General features: G+C 44.6%; 1 pseudogene; it reads right to left on the bottom strand.

Annotated features, from left to right (window-relative positions):
• Positions 1 to 21,144: 21,144 nt before the first annotated feature.
• LOC122681052 lies at positions 21,145 to 21,406 on the bottom strand (annotated as a pseudogene).
• Positions 21,407 to 21,902: the final 496 nt, after the last annotated feature.

The raw sequence follows: 21,902 nt of genomic DNA, 5'->3' as shown, positions 1-21,902 counted from the left end.
GGTGCAGGGTTGGTGCCAAGGCTGGGTGCAGCCTCTTCAGAGCTGTTGAGAAAGCCACAGAGTTGGAGGGGCCTCCTGTTTAATGAGTCAAGGCAGAAATGCAGGGGGCAAGCAGAGGAGGGCTCTGATACATAGAATTTTCTTTCTGTGAAGATACAGATACACCTACAGAATGTTTTGAGTCAGTTCACTTTTCACTGTTGACTTTTGTTGTTGTGAACTTCCTCTATTACGAACACACTTGGGCATCTAAGAGGTTCAGTTCAGTTCAGTCGCTCAGTCGTGTCCAACTCCTTGCGACCCCATGAACTGCAGCACGCCAAGCCTCCCTGTCCATCACCAACTCCTGGAGTTTATTCAAACTCATGTGCATCGAGTCAGTGATGCCATCCAACCATCTCATCCTCTGTCATCCCCTTCTCCTCCTACCTTCAGTCTTTCCCAGCATCAGGGTCTTTTCCAATGAGTCAGCTCTTCGCATCAGGTGGCCAAAGTATTGGGGTTTCAGCTTCAAAATCAGTCCTTCCAATGAACACCCAGGACTGATCTCCTTTAGGATGGACTGGTTGGATCTCTGTGCAGTCCAAGGAACTCTCAAGACTCTTCTCCAACACCACAGTTCAAAAGCATCAGTTCTTCGGTACTCAGCTTTCTTCACAGTCCAACTCTCAAATACATACATGACTACTGGAAAAACCATAGCCTTGACGAGATGGACCTTTGTTGGCAAAGTAATGTCTCTGCTTTTTAATATGCTGTCTAAGTTGGTCATAACTTTCCTTCCAAGGAGTAAGCCTCTTTTAATTTCATTGCTGCAGTCACCATCTGCAGTGATTTTGGAGCCCAGAAAAATAAAGTCAGCCACTGTTTCCACTTTTTCCCCATCTAGTCACCATGAAGTGATGGGACCAGATGCCATGATCTTAGTTTCCTGAATGTTGAGCTTTAAGCCAGCTTTTTCACTCTCCTCTTTCACTTTCATCAAGAAGCTCTTTAGTTTTTCTTCACTTTCTGCCATAAGGGTGGTGTCATCTGCGTATCTGAAGTTATTGATATTTCTCCCGGCAATCTTGATTCCAGCTTGTGCTTCCTCCAGTCCGGCATTGCTCATGATATATTCTGCATATGAGTTAAATAAGCAGGGTGACAATATACAGCCTTGATGTACTCCTTTTCCTATTTGGAAACAGTCTGTTGTTCCATGTCCAGTTCTAACTGTTGCTTCCTGACCTGCATACAGGTTTCTCAGGAGGTAGGTCAAGTGGTCTGGTATGCCCATCTCTTTCAGAATTTTCCACAGTTTATTGTGATCCACACAGTCAAAGGCTTTGGCATAGTCAATAAAGCAGAAATAGATGTTTTTCTGGAACTCTCTTGCTTTTTTGATGATCCATTGGATGTTGGCAATTTGATCTCTGGTTCTTCTGCCTTTTCTAAAACCAGCTTGAACATCTGGAAGTTCACTGTTCATGTATTGCTGAAGCCTGGCTTGGAGAATTTTGAGCATTACTTTACTAGCATGTGAGATGAGTGCAATTGTGTGGTAGTTTGAGCATTCTTTGGGACTGGAATGAAAACTGACCTTTTCCAGTCCTGTGGCCACTGCTCAGTTTTCCATATTTGCTGGCATATTGAATGCAGCACTTTCACAGCATCATCTTTCAGGGTTTGAAATAGCTCAGCTGGAATTCTTTCACCTCCACTAGCTTTGTTTGTAGTGATGTTTCCTAAGGCCCACTTGACTTCACATTCCAGGATGTCTGGCTCTAGGTGAGTGATCACACCACCATGATTGTCTGGGTCGTGAAGATCTTTTTTGTACAGTTCTTCTATGTATTCTTGTCACCTCTTCTTAATATCTTAATATTAAGATAATTAATATCTTAATGCTTCTGTGAGGCCCATACCATTTCTGTCCTTTATTGAGCCTACCTTTGCATGAAATGTTCCCTTGGTATCTCTAATTTTCTTGAAAAGATCTCTAGTCTTTCCCATTCTATTATTTTCCTCTATTTCTTTGCACTGATCTCTGAGGAAAGCTTTCTTATCTCTCCTTGCTTTTCTTTGGAACTCTGCATTCAAATGGGTATATCTTTCCTTTTCTCCTTTGCTTTTCGCCACTGAACCACCAATGCTCCAAGAGGTGAAGACTGCACAATAATTATTAGATTAGAAGCACAAGCATTGGTTCAAATGGTTTGCATTGCAATGCCCTCCTGGAAGGGAGCCCCAAATTTTATATCTCTTAAGGAGCTAAGATAGCTGAGGCATAAATGAAGAAAGGGCAGCTTAACAGATGCACTGCATATTTTTCTAGCTTCTCTGAGGTTCATGTGACTGCTGGTCTGGAACCCCCAGTTTCAAAGGTTTGAGCCCCCAAAGTGGGTTTTGCTGCCCACCCCCCATCAGCCATCAGCTCTGGCACCCCGGGAAGACTCTCCCTGCCCATCCCCAAGTGCACTTAACTCCTGACACACCATATGTTGCTGGCATGGTGCCATGCACAGAACTCTGTTGTGTTTGGGGTTTGGCATCTCTGATGAGGTTAGGTGTATTTTCATTGACTGTGATCTCAACTGGAGAAGACTACTGTGTATTATGTGCATGTGTGCATGCTAAATTGCTCAGTTGTATCAACTCTGTGTGACCCCATAGACTGCAGCCTGCCAGGCTCCTCTGTCCAAGGGTTGGTTGCTGTTTCTCCATACTGGAGTGGGTTGCCATTTCTTCCTACAGGGGATCTTTCTGACCCAGGGATTGAACCCATGTCTCCTGCACCACTGACAGATGGATTGTTTACCACTGATCCACCTGGGAAGCCCATTGTGTACTAAAAATATTCATAATTTTCTGTATACTATGATGTTTTCCCATCTTAGACAAATCTTTCGAGTGCCCCTGCCTGGGCCAGCCAATTCTTAGAAGTAGCAAAGGAATGAGCCAGGAATGTGTCCCTGATATGTAAACTAACCAATCCAGAGCTATACCTGGCCCATGCATCCTGGGAGGGTACCTTAATCATTCCAGGGCCAGGGCCAGGTGCCAGGCAGCGAAGGACCACCTTTAAAGTCCAAAGCCCACTGAAAATATTTAGATGAGCCAGTCCTAGACAGTTGACCCTGGCCTGCATTGCCTTTCCAGTGGAATCCCAATAAAGGCCATGACCTGAACATCCCCCTCATTCTGAAGGTCTCCTGCCTCCTGACCACCTTGGTATCTTTCCCACGTGGCCCTGTGTGGACACCATGCTTCCTCCCTCCAGGACGCATGAGTATAATAAACTTTGGCTTTTCCGGAGCCTCCCCTCTATCTCCCCAACCAGTAATGCTGAAGAAGCTGAAGTTGAATGGCTCTATGAAGACTTACAAGGCCTTCTGGAACTAACAACCAAAAATGATGTCCTTTTCATTATAGGGGACTAGAATGCAAAAGAAATGGCAATCCACTCCAGTATTCTTGCCTAGAGAATCCCGTGGACAGAGGAGCCTGGTGGGCTGCTGTTTTTGGGTCGCACATAGTTGGGTACAACTGAAGCAACTTAGCAGCAGCAGCGGAATGCAAAAGTTGGAAGTCAAGAGATACCTGGAGTAACAGGCAAATTTGGCCTTGCAAGACAAAATGAAGCAGGGCAAAGGCTAATAGAGTTCTGCCAAGAGAACACACTGGTCATAGCAAACACCCTCTTCCAACAACACAAGAGAAGACTCTACACATGGACATCACCAGATGGTCAATACTGAAATCAGATTGATTATATTCTTTGCAGCCAAAGATGGAGAAGCTCTATACAGTTAGCAAAAACAAGACTGAGAGCTGACTGTGGCTCAGATCACGAACTCCTTATTGCAAAATTCAGACTGAAATTGAAGAAAGTGGGGAAAACCACCATTCCATTCAGGTATGACCTAAATCAAATCCCTTATGACTATACAGTGGAAGTGAGAAATAGATTCAGGGGATTAGATCTGATAGAGTGCCTGATGAACCATGGATGGAGGTTCATGACATTGTATAGGAGACAGTGATCAAGACCATCCCCAAGAAAAAGAAATGCAAAATGGCAAAATGGTTGTCTGAGGTGGCCTTACAAACAGCTGTGAAAAGAAGAGAAGTGAAAGACAAAGGAGAAAAGGAAAGATATACCCATTTGAATGCAGAGTTCCAAAGAATAGCAAGGAGAGATAAGAAAGCTTTCCTCAGAGATCAGTGCAAAGAAATAGAGGAAGACAATAGAACAGGAAAGACTAGAGATCTCTTCAAGAAAATTAGAGATACCAAGGGAATATTTCATGCAAAGGTAGGCTCAATAAAGGACAGAAATGGTATGGACCTCACAGAAGCAGAAGATATTAAGAAGAGGTGACAAGAATACACAGAAGAACTGTACAAAAAAGATCTTCACGACCCAGATAATCACGATGGTGTGATCACTCACCTAGAGCCAGACATCCTGGAATGTGAAGTCAAGTGGGCCTTAGGAAGCATCACTACAAACAAAGCTAGTGGAGGTGATGGAATTTCATTTGAGCTGTTTCAAATCCTAAAAGATGATGGTGTTAAAATGCTGTACTCTATATGCCAGCAAATTTGGAAAACTGAGCAGTGGCCACCGGACTGGAAAAGGTCAGTTTTCATTCCAATCCCAAAGAAAGGCAATGCCTAACAATCTTCAAACTACCACACAATTGCACTCATCTCACACACTATCAAAGTAATGCTCAAAATTCTCCAAGCCAGATTTCAACAGTACATGTACCATGAACTTCCAGATGTTCAAGCTGGATTTAGAAGACAGAGGAACCAGAAATCAAATTGTCATTATCCACTGGATCATCAAAAAAGCAAGAGAGTTCCAGAAAAATATATACTTCTGCTTTATTCACTTACCAAAGCCTTTGACTGTGTGTATCACAACAAACTGGAAAATTCTTCAAGAGATGAGAATACCAGACTGCCTGACCTGCCTCCTGAGAAATCTGTATGCAGGTCAAGAAGAAACAGTTAGAACTGGACATGTTTCCCTTTTTTCCCTGTCTATTTGCCATGAAGTGATGGGACCAGACGCCATGATCTTAGTTTACTGAATGTTGAGTTTTAAGCCAATTTGAAACTAGACTGGTTCCAAATCGTGAAATGTATGTCAAGTCTGTATATTGTCACCCTGCTTATTTAACTTGTATGCAGAGTACATCACGCTAAATGCTGGGCTGGAGGAAGCACAAGCTGGAATCAATATTGCTGGGAGAAATATCAATAACCTCAGATATGCAGATGTCACCATCCTTATGGCAGAAAGCGAAGAAGAACTAAAGAGCCTCTTGATGAAAGTGAAACAGGAGAGTGAAAAAGCTGGCTTAAAGCTCAACATTCAGAAAACTAAGATCATGGCATCCAGTCCCATCACTTCATGGCAGTAGATGGGGAAACAGCGGAAACAATGGCTGACTTTATTTTTCTGGGCTCCAAAATCACTGCAGGTGGTGACTGCAGCCATGAAATTAAAAGACATTTGCTCCTTGGAAGAAAAGTTATGACCAATCTAGACAGCATATTATAAAGCAGAGACATTACTTTGCCAACAAAGATCCATCTCACCAAGGCTACGGTTTTTCCAGTAGTCATGTATGTATTTGAGAGTTGGACTGTGAAGAAAGCTGAGCACCGATGAATTGATGCTTTTGAGCTTTGGTGTTGGAGAAGACTCTTGAGAGTCACTTGGACTGCAAGGAGATCCAACCAGTCCATCCTGAAGGAAATCATTCCTGAATATTCATTGGAAGGACTGATGCTGAAGCTGAAACTGCAATACTTTGTCATCTGATGCGAGGAACTGACTCACTGGGAAAGACCCTGATGCTGGAAGAGATTGAAGGAGGGAGGAAAAGGGGACGACAGAGGACTAGATGGTTGGATGGCATCACTGACTCAATGGACATGAGTCTGAGTGAGTTCCAGGAGTTGGTGATGGACAGGGAAGCCTGGCGTTCTGTAGTCCATGTGGTCACAAACAGTCAGACATGACTGAGCCACTGAACTGACTGAACTGCCTTGTCTTGGGACTGTACCTCTGGCCATCTCATAAAAGTATATAGGACATAATGTTGTTGTTTATTCACTCAGTCATGACCAGCTCTTTGCAACCCCATGGATGCAGTATGCTAGGCTTCCCTGTCCCTCGCCATCTCCCAGAGCTTGCTCAAACTCATGTCCATTGAATCAATGATGCCATGCAACCATCTCGTCCTCTGTACCACACAGTGGTGCAGGAAAAATCTTCATGAAGCGGACTGCCATGGCTTCTAGTCTTGAGTTGTGGGGATTAGATGTCAAACTTCCAAGAATCCAGGCACTGCCATTTTAATTTTCATGTTTCTGCCCTGAGAGCTCCATCAGGAAGAGCTGGAGGAGAGGGTGCACCCACACAATTCCTTCTGCTCCAAAAACTCCTAGAAATGAAGCCTTTAACCAGGGTGGATTTTAAACAGTAGTACCAGTTCAATACTGTCTAGAAGTCAAAAGCTCATTTTGTTCCAGGAGGCTTAGTGTCTTTTTCCTTCATCTCTCTCTCTTCCCCAACTTCTACATGACCCCCCAGAGCGCCATCTTAAGTTGTGAAGCCGGAGACAACCAGACTGCCAAGTGTAATATTTGTGTTTGGAAGCGCGGCTCCTGTGGAACAGCAGCAGCTCCTGAGCTGCCTCCAAGGTTTCTCTTAGCCAGCGTGTTGGCCAAACAGTCCCGCTCTTCATTCTTTTTTTTTTCAGGCTTGGGACGGAGCTGTTTTCATGGGAAGAGACTGTCTAGGCACTGAGCAGGCTGTGGCAGTGGTGGAGGGGTCCGTGCGCAGGGTCCCGCTCACATCCAGGGCTCCCCCTTCCAGTCTACCTCTGGCAGAGTCAGGGAAACCCGCTGGGTTTATGGAAACAGTGGAACGGATGAGGCTGGCGCCCTAACAAAAGCTCAGTGTTCCACCCACTCTGAAGCTGGCGCCAAGGTCCGTCCTCCAGAGACACTGACGGCTCTGTTCTGGGCAGGGCCAGCCTTGCGTCACCCACTGGGAGAAGGCGCGAGCTCGACCTCCCCCGACAGCCGCGGAGCGGCCAGGGAGCCTGCCGGAGCCCTGACCCCGGATAGACAGGGTGTTCACTTCCGGGAGGCCATTCGGCTTTCTCCTGGCGCCTTGTGGAGGCCGAGGGCGCCTCAGCTTCTCACGGGGAAGGAGGAGGAGGACGCGGTCAGCCCCAGGACGCTGCGTTGTGAGCGGCTCCTGACATTTCCTACATTCTGACTACTGCTATTAAAAAGGAAGACAAACTCAGTAATGAACTTATTTACACAACAAACCCATGGTTACCGAAGGGAAGAGGGGGTGGGGAAGGGATAAACTAGGAGTTTGGGATTAGCAGATACAAATTACTCCAGATAAAATAGACGAACAGCAAGTATAGCACAGGGAACTATGTTTGATAGCCTGCAATAAACAGAATGGAAAAGAATATGAAAAAGAAAAACAAACCTATCTGTGAACAAATAAGGACTAAACAGAAGTAAAAGCAAAATTTTAAATGCAGTGTCTTTGTTTTCTATAATGTGGTTATGTTGTCTTTATAATTTAAAAAAGAGATGGGAAGGATTAAAAAATCTTCATCAGGTTTTCTTTCTTTAAAAACAAATTATTTTGTTGAAATCTAGTTGATTTACAATGTTGTGTTAATTTCACCAGATTTTCAAAGGTAGAATCAGGCCAGTTTCCAGGCGCCCAGCCTGGGGAATGTGTGAGGGTGCCCTGTGGACTGGGAGTGGGTGTGGGTGGTGTGACCGGACACGCTTACCTGTGTGAGGCCTGATCTCCTTACATGGACTGAGTGCGGCAGAATCTTGGAAGACTGAGGGCCTCCGCTGTGAAAGAAAGCCAAAGAAATCTTGGAGGCACTGGGGCTGTTTCCTGGGCCTGTCGTGGCCCATTAATCATGTCAGCTGCTGAGAGAGCCTGGAGGCAGGTGAACACAGATACAGAAGGACACGGGAAAGTGTGGAGAAGACAGGGCCCTGGGGAGACGGCAGAATGAGAGATGCTGGAGTACTTGTCCTCCGTGACATCCTCTCTCACACTTGGTGTTTTCTTCCTGGCAAATTGGATGTTACCAACTGTAGCCACAGGATTGTTGAAAGAATAAAGCGTTCATTCCAGAAAGCCTCCCCTGGACACAGAGATGTGTACAGGTAGATCTTTCTGCTAAATCTTCAGAATCTCTAATTTATCTGAGAATCTCCCCCATCTCTTTGCTCCCAATTTCCCTTCCTATTACATAGATACTCTCCCTTCCCTTGGCCTCCGTGTACTTGGATTAGTTGCACCCTTTTAGCAGAATCCAAAAAGTCTAAGGGTTGTGTTGAAGGAAACTTGGGAGATTCAGTCTGGGCATGTGTGTGTGGATTCCAGACTCTGTAGACTAGAGAGCATCCCCGGCACCTTCCCGCCAAGAGCCTGGAGTTCAAGATCAAGGGTACGTCCTAGCCTTCATAGGTCGTGCTTCTCCCTCTCAGGGTGAGAGTCCTGCTAGTGTCACCCAACCAAAAGGTCCACTGGATACCTGAAAATAAGCTATTCTATTTTTTTAATTAATTTTTATTGGAGTATAGTTGCTATACAGTATTGTGTTATTTTCTGCCGTACGGCAAAGTGAATCAGTTATACATATACATATATCCCCTCTGTTTTAGATTTCCTTCCCTTTTAGGTCACCACAGAACATTGAGTAGGGTTTCCTACTCAATGGGTTCTCATTAGTTAATCTGTTTTATACATATAGTTCAGCCCACCACCTTGCCCCCTTTGTATTCATAAGCTTGTTCTCTTCCTCTGTGTCCCTATTTCTGTTTTGCAAATAAGTTCATTTGCCCCATTTTTCTAGATTTCACATGTAAGCAATATTATATGATATTTGTTTTCCTAAAAAGCCAACAAAGATCTGTCTAGTTAGGGCTATGGTTTTTACAGTGGTCATGTATGGATGTGAAGAGTTGGACTACAAAGAAAGCTGAGTGCCAAAGAATTGATGCTTTTGAACTGTGGTGGTGGAGGAGACTCTTGAGAGTCTCTTGGACTGCAAGGAGATCCAACCAGTCCATCCTAAAGGAGATTGGTCCTGGTTATTCATTGGAAGGACTGATGCTGAAGCTGAAACCCCAATACTTTGGCCACCTGATGCGAGGAGCTGACTCATTTGAAAAGACCTTGATGCTGGGAAAGATTGAGGGCAGGAGGAAAAGGGGACAACAGAGGATGAGATGGTTGGATGTTATCACCGACTCGATGGACGTGGATTTGGGTGGACTCTGGGAGTTGGTGATGGACAGGGAGGCCTGGTGTGTTGCGGTTCATGGGGTGGCAAAGAATCAGACACGACTGAGTGACTGAACTGAACTGAACTGAAAAAGAGTATAGTCTTTAAGAAAAAAAAAAAAAAAGAAAGAAAGATGGACTTGGTGGAGCAGTGGAGAAAACAGAGGAGGAGGGCATCCTCAAGAGGAAGGCCATTCCTAAGTGGCTGATGATGTGGAAATGTGCAAAGCTCATGGGCGAGGTTAGCCCGGCTTTTGGGGTGGATCTTGGAGATGGGGCTGCCCACTTAGGAATCCTCCCAGTTTCTGGATTCTGCAGGAATGGACCCTATTTGTTGGGGTCTGTAGAACTTTTCTTCCTCCCGGCCAGCTACAGCCATCTGCTGGGAGACTTGGGCATGTGCTCAGCAAACGGAGTCCCAGGTGAAGGGCCAGGGTAAGAGTGGGAGGAGGGGGGTTGCAATTCACCAAGGCCTAGAGGGGAGCAAGAAAGCCAGATAGTGGTGCTGGAGGTTACACATCTCAGGAGGGAGCTGAGCCATCCTTGGATCAGAAGGACTTTCTCACAAAGTAGGGCAGGAACCACACTTGCTTGGCCCAGATCTGCTGTCCTCAGGCCAGGGTCCTGGAGCCATCCAGGAGAAATGCACGGAAAGAAAGCGGACGGGCTACTTTTGTTTGTACCCTGATCTGGGTATGATTTGTGGCACCGCCTTCGTTTTCCAATTTGGAAACTTTCCTGTGGGTGAGAACTGAACTTGGCATTGTCTCCAGAGCCAGGAAACAAGAACCTGGGGAATGCAGACGCAGGGCCATTTCCCAAGAGCCAGGCTGGGTTCTCCTGCAGGTGCTGTTGAGCTCTGCCCTCCGGAGAGTGCTGGGTGAGGTGGCCACGGGTGGTGTTGGGGGAGGCTCTGGCTTCCCCAGGCAGCCTCCAGGCAGATGTGATCCTGGCCTCCTGCTGGATCTCATTTAATACCTACGTGTGAGTGGGGCGGAGTGATGGTGAAGTTTCTCATTTGCCCACTCACGCAGGGGTGCCGCCATGCAGGACTCTGCCTGAGGGAACAGAGGCCAGGAAGGGACATTTGCCCCCTCACGTGGCCCGGGACCCTCCCTGACCTCGCATCCTCTCAGCCGTGTTGCAATAGTTTCTCCCAAGAAGGCCCTGTTCTCAGAGGTTCTGCCAGCAAAGTGCATGAGCTCAACTTTCCCTCTTCTTGAGACATTCCTTCCTGCATCTCTGCAGCCACAGCCTTGAGTGTCTCCTTGTCCAGGCCCCAGATGGAGGGAATTGACCCAAGCTGAGTGAGCACCCACGCCCGGTATGCACACTCCATCAGGAGGACCCTGTGCGGAGCATGTGACCCCTCTCATCCGCCTGCAAAGGGCCCCAGGGTGATTTCATCAAAGGGACATTCCAAGGCTCTCTGCCACCTTTTGTGTGTCTTGCGCAATCTCCAAACTTGAAGGCAGAGGAAGCGTGAGCCAGGTATTATCATTGTGGGGCAGCCCAACCGGCTCGAGAGGTGAGCTCTCCCTGGTTCCCCGGCAAGGCCGGGGAGCCCTGGTCAAGATTTTGATGTGGAAAACTCTGGCTGTGGGGGAGCTCCATGTGCCTCAGAAGAAAACACCATCCTCTTCTTATTTGGAAAGGGCAGCCTCTGGTGCCCCAAGAGCCTGTCTCTGTCTCTGCTGGCCCTGCCCCAGATTCTGGGACCTCTGACCACAAAGCAATGCCCTGTCACAGCTCATCTTTTTTTAAAAAAAAATTTTTTTTTAATTGGAGCATAATTATTTTGTAGTGTTGTGTTGGTTTCTGCCATACATCAACATGAACCAGCTGTAGGTTTACACATGTCCTCTCTCTTGAAGGTCCTTCCCACCTCCCAGCCCATCCCAGACCTCTAGGTTGTCACAGAGCACCAGGTCGAGCTCCCTGTATTACAAAGCAACTTCTCACTAGCTTTGCATATGGTAATGTGTATGGTCCACTGCCACTCTGTCAATCCGTCCCACCCTCTCCTGCCCTCTTTGTGTACATGTCTGTTCTCCACGTCTAAGTCTATTCTTGCCCTGCAAATAGGGTCATCATTTTTCTAGATTCCATACATATGCATTCATATATGATATTTGTTTTTCTCTTTCTGACTTAACTTCATTCTGTATAACAGGCTCTAGGCTCATCTACCTCACTAGAACGAACTCAAACATGTTCCTTTTTATGGCTGAGTAATATTGCATTGTGTATAGTATGTACCCCAGCTTCTTTGTCCATTCATTTATTGATGGATATCTAGGTTGCTTCCATGTCCTGGCTATCGTAAATAGTGCTGCAGTGAATATTGGGGTACCTGTGTCTTTTACAATCATGGTTTTCTCAGCATATATGCCTAGTAGTGGGATTGCTGGGTCATATGGTAGTGCTAGTTTTTTTGTTTTTTGTTTTTGAAGAAATCTCCATACCGTTCTCCATAGTGGCCTTATCAATTTACATTCCCACCAGCAGTGGAAGAAGTTCCCCTTTTTGCCACATCCTTTCCAACATTTATTATTTGCAGATTTTCTGATGATGGCCATTCTGATCAGTGTGACGTGACACCTCATTGTAGTTTTGATTTGCATTTCTCTAATAATAAGTGATGTTGAACATCTTTTCATCCGTTTAGTAGCCATCTGTATGTCTTCTTTTGAGATATGTCTGCTTAAGTCTTTGGCCCATTTTTTTATTAGGTTGTTTGTTTTCCTGATATTGAGCTTCATAAGCTGCTTCCATATTTTGGAGATTAGTGCTTTGTCAGTTGCTTCATTTGCAATTACTTTCTCCCATTCTGAGGGTTGTCTTTTCATCTTGTTTATGGTTTCCTTTGCTGTCACAGCTCATGGGGACAGAACTGAGCCATTTTCCTCCCTGAAAGAAACATCCTGGAAATAGCTAAAAGTCAAAACAATCACAAAAACAAACAACCCAACCAGACCTGCAATCTGTGCCCTACTGGAAAAACAAACTGTCTGGTTCTTGGGGCAGAGAAAACTCGAGAAAGCTGAGCACATGTGTGGCTCTACAAGACTGGCTGACAGCAGTCCCTGATGGTTAAAGTGACACATGCCCTTCCTAACTGTGCGCGTGAGTGTGCGCCGCTCATCCAGGTGCTGAATCTGTTTCCTCCCCACTGCATCTGGGCTGGCCTGTGACCTTCTTCAGCGAATAGAATGTGGAGGTGAGCCGATGCCAGCTGTGAACCTGGGCTTTGCCCACTTTCTCCAGTTCTCTGTGATCACCATTTGAACAAGCCCCAGCCAGCCTGCTAGGCTGAGACACGTGGCTCATCACCACATTGCCTAAACGACCGCCATTCAATCCCCAACATATGATTGTGGCCCTTCTAGAATCATTGGCCCCCAGCTGACCCTCCCATTGGATCCCAGACACATGGGACAGTCTATGTAAGAAAACATCCAACCAATCGTAGAAGTCTGAAAAATAATAAAATAACAAATAATAAGTGTTTGTTTTAAGCCACTAAGCTTTGGAGTTGTTTGTAAAGGTAGCAAGAGCAACTGATCTACCAACTAAAGTTCATCACTGCAGGGAGGAGGAGGTGAGAGAAAGGTACTTCAGAAGAAGACTTGGTTGTGGCTGGTTGCTGAACCCGTTCATATGCACATCATCTCCTTTGATTTATCATCAACCTTGACTTTACAAAGTTCAAACAGAACAGATAAGTTGCTTCAAGTCATATAGAAAGTGAAGATTGAAAGCTCAGAAGACTCAGGTCTTCCAACCTGTGCAGTGGCCTCTCTGGTACTGCAGTCATAGTTGGACAGTTGGCTTAGTGGTTTAGCTTCCTGGCATTAGAGTCGGATAGACCCCAGTTCAAAGCCTGGCTCCCCTCTCCTCCAGAACCATGATCTTAGTCGTGAGGTTTAACTTCTCAGAATTCCTATTTCCTCACTTGCAAAATAGGTTAATGGAACTGACCTAATAGAGATGTGATAAGGAATAATATTTATAAAGTATATATTTCTCATGATGTTTGGCACAAGCAATGGTGTTATGATTTCCCTTCTTTAGGCCGCTGCCTCTATCTTTCTCAGAACTCAAATTCCTGGCACATACCAATAGCAGTAGTCAGAGGCTGGCATCTCTGATAATTACATATTTCCTTAGTTTCTCATCACTTTCTCCTGCTACTTGAAGACTGCTATGCTGTGATAGACTGTTACACTGCTGACCCCCCAGGGAGCTGGTATGTACCAGTATAACCCAAACCTCCCGGTTTTTGGTTTTCCAGTGCATGTAACAGGTTTACACTCTACTGTAGTCTCTCAAGTATGTAATGGCGTTATGTCTAAAAAAAAAATGTACATACGTCAAAAAAACACTTTATTGCTAAAAAGACACTAGCCATTATCTGAACCGTCAGTGAGTTGTCTTTTTGCTGGTGGAGGGTTGTGCCACCTTGATGGCCACAAAGCAGACATGCACTAAATCCACATCAACCCATCTGGCACCAGAAAAGCCGGGTTATAAGGGGAGAGGTGTCACTGATAGAAAGTAAAGAGTTGAAAGATACACATTTACTTTTGTACCCACTTCCATTTCTTTTTTCCTGTTACTGAGTTATAAAATTGGAAGAGACAGCAGGAATCATCAGAAATATGCCTAAAACATCATATGTATGAGCTTCACATTCTCAGATTCACAGTATCTCATTTAATCCTCAAAACTCCCTCGAAACATTGTGAATATATTATCCCTGTGTTATACACAGGGGGACTGAATTCCAAGGAAGTTACTAATAAATTGCTCAAAGTCACACCTAGTAAGTAGTGGGGCCACAATGGAATTTGCCTCTGTGTAAACACAGAGGCTAGCTTCTTAATTATGCTATAAAAAAATTGGTTCACGTACTTAAAAACCAAATTTGAGGAATACCTACCTAAATAAATGAAAGGTATCAGAAAAGGAAAGATGAAAGTATCCTATTTCTAGAGCAGAGTTCCCCAGCCTCCAGGATCTAATGCCTGATGGTCTGAGGTGAAGCTGATGTAATAATAATAGAAATAAAGCACACAGTAAATGTGATGTACTTGAATCATCCCCAAACCATTCCCTCTGACCCCAGCCTGTGGGAAAATTGTCTTCCATGAAATCCATCCCTGGTGTCAAAAAGATTGGGGACCACTGTCTAGAGGACTAGGAAAAGTTAGCGTACTTCTCTGACGTTTTGGGAAGAGTCTTAGTCAGCTCAGGCTGCTAAAACAGTATACCTTAAATTGGATGACTTAAACAGGAAGCATTTATTTCTCACAGCTCGGGAGGTTGAAAGTCTGAGGTCGGAGTATCAGCGTGCTTGAGTTCTTGGTGACGGCTCTCTTTCTGGTTTTCAGATGGCCATCTTCTTGTTGTATACTTATATGGCAGAAAAGAAAGCTCACAGCGCCCTAGCTTCTTCTTATAATTAATTCCACCCACCAGGGCTCCACCCTAATTACCCCCAAAGGCCCAGCTTTCAAATATTATATTGGGACTAGGGTTTCGCTGTGTGAATTTTAATGTGACACCAACAGTCCACTCCTGGAACCACGTCCTACCTCATACAATGATGGGCCTTTGGGCCACGAGGCTCTGTCTGGGTGACCTGCTTAAGAAATAAGCCTTGCTCTTGATGTGGTTGACATCACAGCTGGATTTTAGAATTGACCTTGGGCAAGCTCCTGTTGACTCAGTCTCCAAACAGTAGGTTTGAGTCTTTGCTGGAATTCACCGGAGAAGACTTTCACATCATATAACTGAAAGAGAGAAGTGTTTACAACCACAGTCCTTGGACTTAAGTCCCAACTACTTCCTGGACAGCTTCAGTCTCTTCTGCACTCCAGTTTTGTTTTTTTTTTTCCCAGATTCATTGAGATATAGTAGACATAAAACACTGTACAGGTTTAAGGTGAATAACATGATTTATATATTTGCAAAATGATCACCACAGTAAGTTTAGTTAACACCCATCACCTCTCATTGTTCAAAAATTTTCTTCTCGTGATGAGAAACTTTGAGAGCTACTCTCTTAGGAACTTTCAACTATACAGTATAGTATTGTTAACTATAGTCACAGTTTTCTTACTTTAAAATGAGGATCAAAGAGGAATTCCCTGGCAGTCCTATGGTTAGGATTCAGTGCTTTCACTGCTATGGACCTGGGATCAGTCCCTGGTCAGAGAACAAAGGTCCCACAAGCCACGAGGCACAGCCAGGGGAAAAAAAAAAAACGACCAAAGGAAAATGGAGATAATGAGATAATGAAACATAAGTGCCGTAGAACATCAGTTATTATTATTATTGTTATTACTAAAATACAGTTATTACTGAAGTTAATTTAAATGGCAAATATGAAAAGTTTTGGGTTAAACAAAAAGGCAGGTAGTTTATTTCTTTCAAAACAAAAACCCTTAGAACAATATATGTTGATAAAATGAAGCTTTTTCTAGGTGATTAGGTGTATCACTTAGGAATAGTGCATGTAGCAGAAAATGCAATTAGCAGCAGCTTAAATAATTTGGCAGTTATTTTCCCACTTGATAAGGAGTTTGGAGGTAGGAGGTTGCTGGCATTGGTTCAGTTGCTCAGTGATGCTCAGGTGCCCACATTGTCATCCTTAACATATTGGATTTCATTGTTGTGCTGTCTCAGAGTCCTGAGAAATACACTACAGCTCCAATCAAGGGAGGAAGAGGAGAATCCAGAGTTTTCCCAGAAATTCCCTTAGGAGATTGCTTTTTTTCTCTGTGGATCTCATTGGTTAGAAATGTGACCTATGACCAAGTGAGAAAGTATTGGCCTGACTAACCAAGGGTCCCATCACTTCATGGCAAATAGATGGGGAAAAAGTCAAAGCAGTGACATAGCAGTGACATTTATTTTCTTGGGCTCCCAAATCACTGCAAATGGTGACTACAGCCATGAAATTAAGATGCTTGCTCCTTGGAAGGAAAATTTTGACAAACCTAGACAGCATATTAAAAAACAAAGACACCACTTGATCAACAAAGGTCCAATAGCTTTGACTAAGCTATTGTTTTTCCGGAAGTTATGAGTGGATGTTAGAGTTGGGCGATAAGGAAGGCTGAGCGCTGAAGAATTGATGCTTTCAAACTGTGGTGCTGGAGAAGACTGTTGAGAGTCCCTTGGATTGCAAGGAGATCAAACCAGTCAATCCTGGAAATCAATCCTGAATATTTACCAGAAGGACTGTTGCTGAAACTGAAGCTCCAATACTTTGGCCACTTGATTCAAAGAGCTGACTCATTGGGCAAAAACCCAATGCTGGGAAAGATTGAAGGCAAAAGGAGAAGGGGGTGGCAGAGGATGAGATGGTTAGATAGTATCACCGACACAATGGACAGGAATTTGAGCAAACTCCAGGAGATAGGGGAGGACAGAGGAGCCTGGTTGCATGGGGTCGCAAAGAGTTGGACCCAACTTAGTGACCCAACAACAATAACAAACCAACAATGATCCCACAGAGAAATTTGAGTACTTCCTCTCCCTTGTGGCCCAGTTGGTAAAGAATCTGCCTGCAATGCAGGAGACCTGGCTTCAATCCTTGGGTCGGAAGATTCCCTGGAGAAGGGAATGGCAACTCACTCCAGTATTCTTGCCTGGAGAATTCCATGGAGAGAGGAGCCTGCAGGCTACAGTCCATACAACTGCAAAGAGTCGGACATGACAGAGCGACCAACACTTCTACTTTTCTTAAAAAACTTTTGCTCCCTTGTACTTCCTAATATTTAGGTAACAGACACATTTCATGATTTTTTAACAAGAAAGAAACTGATTTAGGCTATTATTTTTAAAGTAGTCATAGAAAAGACTTCAACCTACAGTTTTGTCCTTGTGCGTTGATGTGGCTTGATTTACACACATGATGTCTGACTGTTGTGTTTCCTTTTCTTATCTTTTAAACCAAGCAGAAGATTCATGTTCATTATAAAAGGTTGACACACCACCTCTTGTGATTTTGGGGAGACAAGGACCAGGTCTGGTTGAGTTATTCTCTATGATGTTCTCTGCAGATCACTTTGGGGACTGTTGTTCTCTGCCCAAAGGTCATGGGTAAGAAAAGGAAGTTTGGAGACACATGGAAACAAGTTCACAAGCGGTAATGGCCAAAAGTCAAACTCTGGTTGGGATGAGATATGCAGGGAAAGTTTATAATCAAAATCGATTCCCCAAGTAACTGTTATTGACAAAGTGGCCGGGAAGCCAAATAAGAAGGTGGCAAATAGTGACACCAAGAGATGTTGCAATCTGCAGCGTGTTACAGATTAGCTGGTGTTTTCGCTACCCATGAGACCAGCACTGGGAGAGGGGGAAAATGTGGCTTCATTTAGAGCTGATGATAGCATGTGTCTAGTCACTGGAGATCAAAAGAAAACTTGTCTATAAAACACTGCTCACGAAATTGGAGCAGAGTGTAGGCTCTTCTCTTGGGTGTGTCCAGGGGAAGTTTTGCTCTGCACCAGGCCAGCGGGATGTGAATCAGCGTCCATTCTGGGGATGTGGTCAAGGCCACCTGACCTCATGTTCAACCCCAGAATTATCAGTTGTGTGTAATCAAGCCTTTTAGTACCTGATTATTCGTGAACCAAATGGTTCTTTTCTTTTCCCATGATGTGTGACTGGAGACTGCAGGTATTTTGTTTTGTATTATCTTGGAAAGTGACATGTGTCTCCTGTGTGTGTGTGTGTTGGTGATACTGGTGGGGGTGGGGGCGTGTGGAGAAGCAACTGGCTTTCATATTCTTACTCTGTAAGACCAGATTAAAAGAAAAATGTAACCTTTTCCCTTCATTTATTTTTGGCCATGCTGGGTCTTCCTTGCTGTGTGGGCTTTTCCCTAGTTGTGGTGAGCTGGGGCTTCCCTTTATTGCAGGGCGGTGCTCTTGAGGATCATGGGCTCTAGGGTGCATGGGCTCAGTTGCTCTGCAGCAGGTGGGATCCTCCTGGACCAGGGATCGAACCTGTGTCTCCTGAATTGGCAGGTGGATTCTTTGCTACTCAGTCACCAGGGCCCCTGTAAGACCAGATCTTGAACATCCCACCTGTGATGACTTTTAGTCTCTTTTTCCTGAAACTAAAAACTAAATAGGTGGAGTGTGAATTGACCTACATCTTCAGGAATGCTGAGGGTGCTATAAATTCAGGTGAGTCCAAGAAGTGCCCATCACCATCTTTAGTGTGCGATTAGCATGAAGAAGGACAAAATATCTTTAGCATGAAACCCCGACGAAAGAAAACTCTACTGTGTCCTGCAGCTCAGAAGAACTTTCCCAAGATAGGAATTTTTACCCCGTGTGAGGACACATTCTTTCTTAAATAGAGTGGGAACCATTGGCCCTGCTCAGCAACCTTCCATCAAGGCCCACGTGCCCGAATTTCCACAGAATTCCAGTTTCTAACACTACAGAGGTGCTGAAGAGCTGTCAGAGGCACACTCGGAGTTGAACCGAAGCGTTCCCGTTTCCTTTCTTTCTGGCCTCTGGTTACTGAAAACATTTGCTGAAAATTGCTGTCCCATTCAAGAACTGTCAAAGGCAATTGTGTTGCACAAAAGCTCCTGAGAAGCATGAAGTAATATGGTTACCACCTGGCGGCCAAGTTAATAGAACCTGTCTGGTGCGCCACCAGCCTGCCTCGTGTGGATGTACCGGCTTCTGCCTGAGGACCACGACAGCAGAAATTTGTGAGGAAGACGTGTATCAGAGGCCTCTTAGTGGCAATTTATGGTACAAATCCCTGTGCTGAGGGCAGTTGTCAGGTCACCAAATCAGGTGAGGCCTGAGGCTCCAGGGGTGGCTGCTGAGGGGGATATAGGGGAGAATTCAGCTCTGCCAGAATGTGGATCGTGGTGAAGCAAGTAGCAGGACCCACTTCAGAAACAAGGTTGAGACTTGGCTATTCTCACAGCCGGCGATGGCCTTGGTGTCTTTGGTGTCTGAGAAAATGAAAACCCGGAGACTCAGGAGGTGGGGAGCGGAGGGGTGGGGGCAGGGGGTACGGGGTCAGTCTGAGTTTTTCACTCCCTCCGCCTTTGCCTCTGGCGCCACCTGTGCCCGTCCAGAAAAGCAGGAATCACTCTTCCTCTTCAAACTCCCCAGAGAAGGAATTCATTTTCACTCTTGGTAGTCATTTCCAGAGTCTCATCCTCTTTGAGATGATTTTGCCTTAACTTGAATTTCCAACTTGAATTTTGAAGACCCCAAGAAACTCTCCCAACACAAATGCCTCTGTTCCAATGGCAGAAACTCCATTAAGCCCCCAAATTCACTCATGGATTCCCTTGGGATGATCTAGTTCTGTCTGAAACCATCTTTTCTTGGGGGTCAGATATTGTCCAAATGTGAAGCCAGAGTCTAGCATTAGCACTCTAATTCCATAGCCAGGGCGTGGCTCAGAAAAGACGCATTAGAACCCGGAATTTCCAAACACAGGACGGGTATCCACAGTGGAACCATCCTGACATCATTATAAAATCAACCAGCGTTAGGAGGACCTGCTCTTTTTATCTCTGGTGATATTCACAGTTGAGCTTTTGAGGTACGAAAAAATTCTTGCTTCTCCAGCAGTCTCTAAATTGAAACCAGGACTGGCCACATATTTCATGGGGCCCAGTGAAAATGAAATTGTGAGGACTTTTTTTTTTTTTTCCCTCAAAAAGCAGGAAAAAAGCTTTTTTCTTTCTCTGGTGACCTTTCTCTTTCATCCTCACATGGGTGTTTTTTCTTTGCTGTTTTAATGTCACACACCCTCAGGCATGGGGTACTGGTTGGGTGGGTGAGTGAGTGTAGTCTTCTTCTTCTCCAGGTGGGGGTCAGGGAACAGGTAACCAGGAGCCCAGGCCAGGGAGGTGAGGAGCGGCCAGGAGACAACTCTGTGCATGCACCCCTGTCCTGTCAGACTTCACTCAGAAAACACACGCTCCAGGATAATATTAATATTTTAAAAAATGGTGACCACAGCATTAAGCCCCAGCGTGAGGTCCTCTTCTGAGTTCAAGGGTAACACATTTGCGAAATTCATTCTTTCTCAAGATTGCAAAAGCCGTAGTATAACTCAACATCCATCTGGAGTCTTTCTACCTAATGACTGTTTGATGCCCATTCTTTTCTATATGATCTATTTTTAATTCCTGGAAACTGTTAGGACCTTCTTATTCACCCTGCAGTTCAGACATTTCTCACTTGTGCACTTTGCTGTAAAATTTTCATCCTTTACAGTCTAGAGTCCTCAGAGAACTCTTTCAATGAAAACCAATATCTTTCTATATTGGAAACTTGCTTTGTATTGTTTGTTTGATATTTTTCTCTCCTCTCTCTCCCTTTTTTTTTTGGTTGCTCTTTTTGTAACTCCTAATGGTGGATAGTGTGCTAATCCACTAATTTGCTTTCTTTTCTTAGTTTCTATTTCCTTGACCTCTGCCTCTTCTCTCTGGGAACTTTCCTCACCTTTGTCAACTTTCTATGATAGTTAAAAAATGTCCACAACCATATTTTTCATTTTTAAGAGCTCTGCTTTTTTTTTTTTTTTTTTAAATAGCAACCTGCTCTTTGGGGATGAAATTTTTCATTTCTTTTCTATTTGGGAATTTTTTTTTTCATGGTAAAGGCTGTTTTATTGGTGGCAGTTAGTACAAGTAAATATATATGGATCCTCAAAGAATTCAGTTATTTATCAGATTACTGGTCCACAGAGAGCTAAATGGTATTGAACTGACTGATTCATGGGAGAATAAACTGAAGTCAATCCTGTTTCTTGGGAAATGAAGCCACAGCCAGATGATATATAAACCACAGCTGGCATCTGCTGTTCCACCAACTGTAAGAATCAAGGTGGCTCTGTACCAAGGGCATCAGCTTTCCCACCTTTTACATGCACTGGAATTCCGTTATACTCCTGAAACTACTTTTGTTTCTCTGAAACTTTATTTTCAAACTGCCTGTGTGAATCAATACTTATGGTCCTCTGGGCAATCTGACCAAGAGTCAGCAGATTTTGCAACATCTTGGCTCAGCTTTTGCCCACCAACCATGACAATTTCTATATGAGAATGTTAATATTTTAACATTTTTAATTCATTCCTACATGAATTCTGTTCCATTTCTTTTTCTCTTTCAAGTAGGATAGCCCAGATAGCTTCAAAATGGCAGCTGGTCCCTCCCCAAGAAGATCAAGTCACGATTATAGGGTTGGGACTCTTAGCTTTACCCTCTGAAATTCCAATACTTTGGCCACCTGATGTGAAGAACTGACTCATTGGGAAAGACTCTGATGCTAGGAAAGACTGAGGGTAGGGGGAGAAAGGGGCAACAGAGAGTGAGATGGTTTGATGGCATCACTAACTCAATGGACATGAGTTTGAGCAAACTTCGGGAGATGGTGAAGGACAGTGTAGCCTGGTGTACTGCAGTTCATGGGGTTGCAAAGAGTTAGACATGACTTACTGACTGAACAGCAACAACAACTGACCTCTGGGGGAGGGAGAAGAGCTGAGGATCAA

Source organism: Cervus elaphus, chromosome 23 (genome assembly GCF_910594005.1).
Source record: "Cervus elaphus chromosome 23, mCerEla1.1, whole genome shotgun sequence".
In the NCBI taxonomy this organism is placed as follows: domain Eukaryota; kingdom Metazoa; phylum Chordata; class Mammalia; order Artiodactyla; family Cervidae; genus Cervus; species Cervus elaphus.
The sequence above is the reverse complement of the archived record's forward strand: the minus strand, read 5'-3'. Positions and strand labels throughout refer to the sequence as shown.